The following is a 7,697-nucleotide window of genomic DNA, read 5'->3' as shown; positions in this document are numbered from 1 at the left end:
ACATGAGGAGAGAGAGGTACTGGGACACCAGCAGACCAAGTACCGGGCCAGCAGCAAGCCAAGGACAGATACTGTAGCAGCATCATATTGAATTTGCCGCCTGGCCACGAGCCAATCACAGCTCGCAGACAGACATCCAATAAATAGTGGCTACTCCTGATTGGCTGCCTTTCCCAAGCTGCGATTGGGCACAATTTTTTAAATGCCGTTGCTGTCAAGCCAGCTACTTGTCCAGGCACAGCAGAGTGGGGTGCCCCCAGCCAGGGCTGTATCACTGGCACCCCCTTAGTGTTTGTGACCTGATGACTCATTTGGTTGGTACAGCAGGGGTTAGGGGATGGCCATAGCCAGGTCACGTGTCCTGTTTGTGAGGTGGCAGGTTCCAATTGGACAGAGACAGAGAGGGCAAGCGTAGCCTAGTGGAAAGAAGAGGGAGGTGACGTGGTTGTTGGAGAGAAGCCATTGAAGGAGCTGGATATGTTGCGAGGAGCAGAGCAGAAGAGCTGATTAGGCACAAACCAGGTGGTCACACAAACTTTGTAGACTGGCACTGCAGAGTTGTAGCAGCAGGATGCTTTCATGACTGTGGAGAACTGGGAGAGCAGGCGTAAGACATTGCAGCTGGGGACTGGAAACTGGCAGGATTGTGCAGAGGCGCGGATACCATTGCCATTTTTGAGAGAGCTGAAGCCACTGAGATAAATTCCGGGTGAGAGTGAAATAACATGTTAGGCTCAGAGTGAGTAACAGAGACTGTTGTGGCAGACTGCAGGAGGGTGAGTGCTAAGCCCTATTGCCCATGGTCACACACATACTTCTCATGACCACATGGAATACAGGGGTTCTACCTGACGGTAGACTGAGAATCACACAGTGTGACCCCTGTTTTTTAACACAGTATTAACCAGTACAGAGATACTACTTGTGAGAAGAACTTCATAGAGACATTGGGGGTCATTCCGAGATGTTCGCTCGCAAGCTGCTTTTAGCAGCTTTCCACACGCTAAGCCGCCGCCTACTGGGAGTGAATCTTAGCTTATCAAAATTGCGAACGAAAGATTCGCAATATTGCGAATAGACATCTCTGTGCAGTTTCTGAGTAACTCGAGACTTACTCGGCATCTGCGATCAGTTCAGTGCTTGTCGTTCCTGGTTTGACGTCACAAACACACCCAGCGTTCGCCCAGACACTCCTCCGTTTCTCCAGCCATTCCCGCGTTTTTACCAGAAACGGTAGCGTTTTTTCACACACTCCCATAAAACGGCCAGTTTCCGCCCAGAAACACCCACTTCCTGTCAATCACATTACGATCACCAGAACGAAGAAAAAAACGTGAGTAAAATTCCTAACTGCATAGCAAATTTTCTTGGCGCAGTCGCAGTGCGGACATTGCGCATGCGCACTAAGCGGAAAATCGCTGCGATGTGAAGAAATTTACCGAGCGAACAACTCGGAATGACCCCCATTGAGTAAAAGTCTGAGTTAATTGTTCCAAGAGATTATAACTACAGAGACAGTTGCTTGTTAGAGATTCTATGGCACCTTTAGTTACATACATCCTTATGCATCATTGGAGTACAGTGGCATTTACTAACTGAAACCCAGGATCAATCTTTCTTCTAAAAGTGCAGTTATACCACAGCCCCCAATTGCAACACTGTGGTACTGTAGGATCTTCATCACTTGTGCAACAAGTCCAGTTATACCACAGTCTCCCATTGCAATAATGTGGCACTGTAAGCTCCAACATATATAGCTTGTGAAGATTGTGAGTTTTTTGAGTATCAGGTATATTTAGAAAACTAGCAATTGATATTGAAACCTGTATTCTTAATAACCTTCTTTACTGTTTTTCTTGTTGTATAATTTTTCTCAGATTATACATATATCTGTGATTACATTTATTGAAACCATTGAATTATTGAATGTCCCAGTGTAATGCGAGCTGTAGCTAAATTGTTTCTCCTGTAATCTGCTATCTTTGTAATCATTTTCTCCCATTTTCATTATTGTGATAATTCTTGTCATGTACCTTATTACCATCTTTAATACAGAAGTCCTTGAGACTTAATAAAAGAATCTCCTGTTGGAGATTGCTGTCATTGAATCACTGTTGTATATCAATATATCCTACCAATGTGAACACAATGCAATGAACAGTATATAGTATAGGACCACCAGAGGAGAGACACCTTTATATGGTTGGTGTCTTATGATATATTTGCAAATGTATATAACCGAGTTTTATCCATTTTATTATTATTTTGTAGGGTGTAGATCTGGTCATATACTATACCAGCTTTCATCCAACAATCCAAATGAATCCTATGTATTGCTAACAAATTCTGTTGCACGTTACAAATTATTTAAATTAAAATAACACCTTATAATCTGACAATAAATAAATTTAAAGAGATACACAGATGACAAATGCACTGTGAGAGGCCCATATCGTGCAAACTACATATGTGAGGATTTGTGCAAAATGTATATTGCTGAAGAGATCAGGTACAAACACAGCTTTTCTAGAGAGGTTTCCTAAATGCTTGATTTTAGAGCAAGTGTGGCCAGCCAATGATGAGTGCATAGTTAGCAGTGGCACTGCCTCATACAAAGTGCAATGTGCAGTATGTAATACATCAGACATACACAGCGCCAGCTGTCACATAAGCCATTACATGTGGAATATTATTGTTCTCTGACTGTGGGTAACACCACAAATCAATTCCCCTGCTCTATGAAGCATTGAAGTAAGTCCGGGAGTTTGGGGACCTGCAGAAGAACCTAACACCATCCTTGGACATATAATTTATGTACACATTAGTCTCCTTATACAATGGATCATGCATGTAATACAGTATTAGTAATTAACAGAATAGATGGTCTCTAGTATAGGCTGTACAGGAGAAAATCTAAAAAAATTAATTAAACCAATTTATTTCATATAAAAAAGGTGCCAGGAAAAGGTAAAACATCCCATAATAATAATAATTACATAAGATATGTAGTAGGAGACAAAACTGTGCTTTCTAAACAGACATTCTCCCACCTCATGGTAAGACACCAGTCTTTTCTTACAAGCAGCTGCTCTCTGGTCCAGTGCACTGATTGATCTGAGATCCTCACACACAGCAGACTCTTTAAGAGAAGCTGCTGCCACTTGACATGCTCAGTTGCTTCATTCTGTCCCTTATACTGCATGTTGTGGCCACGGCTTATATTATTCACTACTGCTATTATAGTCATGGTTTGATCTGTTGGCAGAAAGGGGTCTGGGTTTTTTTGGGCAACTGGAACCCCTCATGCATTTGCCTATGCCCAGCAATACAAAACTAACAAATTAGGGTAGTAATACAGAGACAATGTAGGGTTAATACCATTTTATTGGGTAACAGTATACATAAGCAAGCATCACACAGGTGCAGAATTTAGTAATGCAGATTTAAAGAAGATAAATGAGGGTTCATTTGTAGTGACATAAAGTAAGGCATGCAAAGGCATAAAGTCAGATGAAATGTCTTCATTTATCACAGCAAAAATTCCCTTGGCCCTGGCAAGGATCAGGACAACAGGGGTTGCATGGATCTGCAATGGAAGAGATCATAAGTGAGATTATAAAATTGACTTGAACATTAAATGACATTTAGACTACATATCACATTTCTTAGCGATGTGCTGACTTAGAGGGTGGTTTTGAAATAGCAAATACTGCTTTAAAACTGCTGGAAAAACCACAGAAAAACTGTCTGAAGCGCAGCCATACCTATCTGACCAATCAGCACATGAGGAGGCTCATGTAAAAAATCATTCATAAACCCCTTAATATTATTATTATTATTATTATGATTGTTATTATGATATATAATATAATAAACAATATTGCTCTCTTAATGAAAGCATACATTAATTTTGTCTTTCTGATACATTGATAACATAATATGGTCTCCCTCAGATAATTATTATTATTATTATTTTTGCCTGCTTAATACATACATAATTTTGGGCGCAACTAGTGGGGGTAAGGGGTCACGTGCCTCGGGCGTGAGAAGGAGGTTGCGCCGAGATCTCTACCCAGCTCCTAAGTTCAGCCAGCTGCTGCTTCAGTAGCTGGGCAGTGCTGAAGTAGACTAGGGAGCTGCGTGTTTTCGCGAGAACACTGAATCCCAGAAGTCCCAAAGCCGCTGGTTGTCTTGAGCTGTGTCCAGACGGTAGATGCTAGAATCAAGTGGGCTAAAGGACCTCTGTCAGTGGGAGGAGCTAGACCAGCAGAATAGTTCTGTCACTATCCACGCCACCAACTACTCCCTTTAGTATTCGCTTGCCACCATGCTCGAAGCATGGCGAGCGAAGCGAACCCACAAGGGTACATTTTGGGTACTCTGTTTGGGCATGGCTTCTCCCCCTGGTGATGTGGCTCCTTCCCCTGGTGACATCAGAAGTCCTTTCTCCAACTTGATTCTAGCTATAACCATGTCCAGACTGGTGCGCAGGGACCAGACTGGGAAATAAGCCGGAGGAAGAATCAAGGAGCAAGTAACCCATTTTGGACAGCCCGCAGCTGTGGGAGCTCCACGCGCCCTGCAGCATCACTCCGGATCAGTCATCCACTGGGGAAATTTACCGGAGCGAACACAGTGGAATAACCAGAGGGCATAGCTCCAGCCAGGACATTGTGCTGCCATGCAATCTGACCAGCAGCAACACCAGACCAGCCAAAGATGGGTTAAATCCACACCAGATGCCCTGAACAGGACTACAACTTTTTTTAAAACCCTGGATCAGCCAAAGACTGGTTAAATTTACTTTGAGACCCTGAATGGGACTACCCTTTAAACTACCTGCCTGTAAGGAACGTTAGCAGGACGCCGCTGATATATATTTTTATTTTTACGCTTGCATATATATTAATATATTTTTTCTATTAACCAAAGAACTTAATATATATTGCATCATACCTGCATCTAGCTATACAGTATATTGCTGGCTGCCTAACCAAATTATTTTTATAGGAGCCACTATATATACAAAGCATTTCTTAAAGCATTATATCAGTGGCAACAAATTCTATACAGTATTACAATTTCTCTACCAAATTGTATCAATATAATTATTATGCTTCTTGCATGAACTAGCTATTCTGTTCCATAGTGCGGCCAACAGGTGAGGACTGCCAGCGATGCCCACAGTCCAGGTACAACCTCCTGCAGGGTCTGGGCATCACATGAAATAGCAGTCCGGTAGGGTTATATAGGAGTTCATGCCACCCCTCTCTTTCTCTCTCATTCCTCTTTCTCTCTCTCTCATCTCTCCCTTACCCCTCTCTCCTATCTCTCCTCTCACCCATCTCTCCTATCTCTCCCTCACCCCTCTATCTCCCATCTTTCTATCCACTCCTCTATCTCTCTCCCTTACCCCTCTTTCCCTCTCCTCCATCTCAATCCCTCATCTGAGACTCCTCTCTCTCTCTCTCCTCTTTCTCCCTCTGTCCCCCGTGGGCAGCGTAATGTCATTAAGTTGTACTACAGTGCAGTACAAAGAGAATAAGGTTGCACTACTACGTGGCATAGTTTGATTTTTTTTTTGTTAAACTTTTTAATCTTTATTTTTATTTTTTTATTTTATTTAATTATTATTAGAATTTTTGTATTTTTTACTTTTTCTGTGGGGGGGGGGGGGGGGTCTGGGGTTGGTTGGCCTGGGAAAATTACTACTTTGCTCCATGTGCCAAAAATCTTAGTTTTGGTCCTGACAATCGATTGGCTAGGTGGATTATGCAATTTCAGCTCTCCACGTGTCACAGCTACCTCATCAGTTTGGTATTTTGAGATCAACTGAACAGGTCCATATAGAGTGTTAATGTTTTATTTTCAAGGTTATCAAGTGGGGTTTAGCATATCTTATTTTCAATGACCCATGAAGGTTTTTGGCGCACTCAACAGAATTTAAACCTGAACTTAAGTTAGTTGAGGGAATTCAAATATTTTAATCATAAGTTCATAACTATCCACATAGTTCAAATACACTAGGGCTCACATTTTTCTATTTTACCCTCAATTAACACGTACCAGAATATATAGTAATAGGTATCAAATATTTAGTGTTGTCTGCACTGATGATTATAATGAAGTAAATAGGTTTTTGAGTACTGGCCAAGTAATTTGTAAATAATATAATCTATACTTATAGACCAATGCAATTTATTGTTTGCTCTCATTCATATTTACCTTGTTGGCGAAGTCCATAATGATGATGGTGCTGTGGACGAGGTTTACATGCTGAAACAAACAAAAAAATACATATATGTTCTGCTTTACAACCATGTGTTTTGTACACATTGTTCTCAGTAAATTGGTATACTTATTGTGCTTATGTTGCTAGGCTTTGTACATTTTGCATCCATAGTTGCAATTAACAGTCACAGAGTTAACAGTGGTTCCTTCAGTAACAAGAAAAACTATGGTTAGTAATGGGGTTTGGGTACGGGAAGCCGGTAGTTAAGATGCCGGCGGTCAGAATACCGGCCCTGGTATCCCGACTGGTCTTGATCTCGGCAGGAGCCCTGCACCAAAGGAACCCTAATTCTAGCCCTCCCCCTAACCCTACCTTCTTGCAGCCTAACCGTAACACTCCCCTATTGCAGCCAAACCCTAGCCATCCCTCCCCATAGCCTAAGCCTAACCCTCCCTGCCTGCAGCCTAAACCTAACCACCAGCATGCTTATGGTCGGGGTCCCAGCGGTAGGGATTTCGGTGCTGGCATGCTGACTACATTGCACAATTATAACCTGGCATTTAATATTAGATTTTTTTTTATAGTATTCATTGTAAATTGTTTCAGATTAATCAGCTGTAATAGGAAATGCCTAAATATATGGTAGTTTGTTCTATAAGGAATAAGAAAATGTATACTTTAAAGCCAAGTATAGATACAATCATTTTTTAAATATTATATCAATGAGCATGCCCATAGTTTTAGCAAATTACATCCAATTATCCATTTGTAACAGAAGGCTTACATTTATTTTGTGAAACCTGTTTTATGAATATCCTATTTCATATGTGTTTGGTTTTCCCCACTGTTTGGCATTCAGTTCTAAGATGATGATAATAATAAGTAACTTACGGTCCTGACAAGGATCTACACAGACAGGTGGCCTTTGGCATGGGTCCTTGCAAGGATCCTGACATTGGATCTTCTGGCCACATTTTCCTCCCTTGATTCCAGACATGACCGGTTACTGGATGATCTGTGTCCTTCTTGTGAGAAGTCAGTTACAGGTAGGTTTAGAAGATGAGTGAATACTGTAGCTGGAAACTGGTCCTTTTATATACAAACACAGCAGAATGGGAATTGGGACACATGCTTCTACAGGCTAGTCATGGCAAACTTTACAAAGTGTATAAACAGACTATTTTACACCTGCAGTAGATGCATATTTCCTTCAGTTTAGTGTTTAGAAATGGGTGTTTCCCAATAAACATGTTATTTGCAGCTGTAAAATCCCTGGTTTATAGGTGGTTTAATGGGGATTATTTATAAATTGGCATGAATGCAGCTCTAAAAAATAATTCAAATATCTATGTAGAATATAACACGTGTGTGTGTGACCTATCAAATCTGCTATGTATAATTGCTTGGAATCATGTAGACCAATTTTAGGTTGTGGTAAATGAAAACATATTTCACTGCTTATTAA

The 7,697-nt window shown here is 41.1% G+C and overlaps 1 long non-coding RNA gene across 1 annotated transcript; it reads right to left on the bottom strand.

The window, feature by feature from the left end:
• Positions 1 to 3,366: 3,366 nt before the first annotated feature.
• On the bottom strand, positions 3,367 to 7,353 carry LOC135057620 (uncharacterized). The gene is made up of 3 exons (XR_010244248.1): positions 7,124 to 7,353; positions 6,226 to 6,276; positions 3,367 to 3,586 (listed from the first exon to the last, which is right to left on the bottom strand). It is a non-coding gene; the product is annotated as an uncharacterized LOC135057620 (long non-coding RNA).
• Positions 7,354 to 7,697: the final 344 nt, after the last annotated feature.

The sequence above is a fragment of the Pseudophryne corroboree genome, chromosome 3 (genome assembly GCF_028390025.1).
Source record: "Pseudophryne corroboree isolate aPseCor3 chromosome 3, aPseCor3.hap2, whole genome shotgun sequence".
Taxonomy (NCBI): domain Eukaryota; kingdom Metazoa; phylum Chordata; class Amphibia; order Anura; family Myobatrachidae; genus Pseudophryne; species Pseudophryne corroboree.
This window is presented reverse-complemented; position numbering and strand designations above follow the sequence as displayed.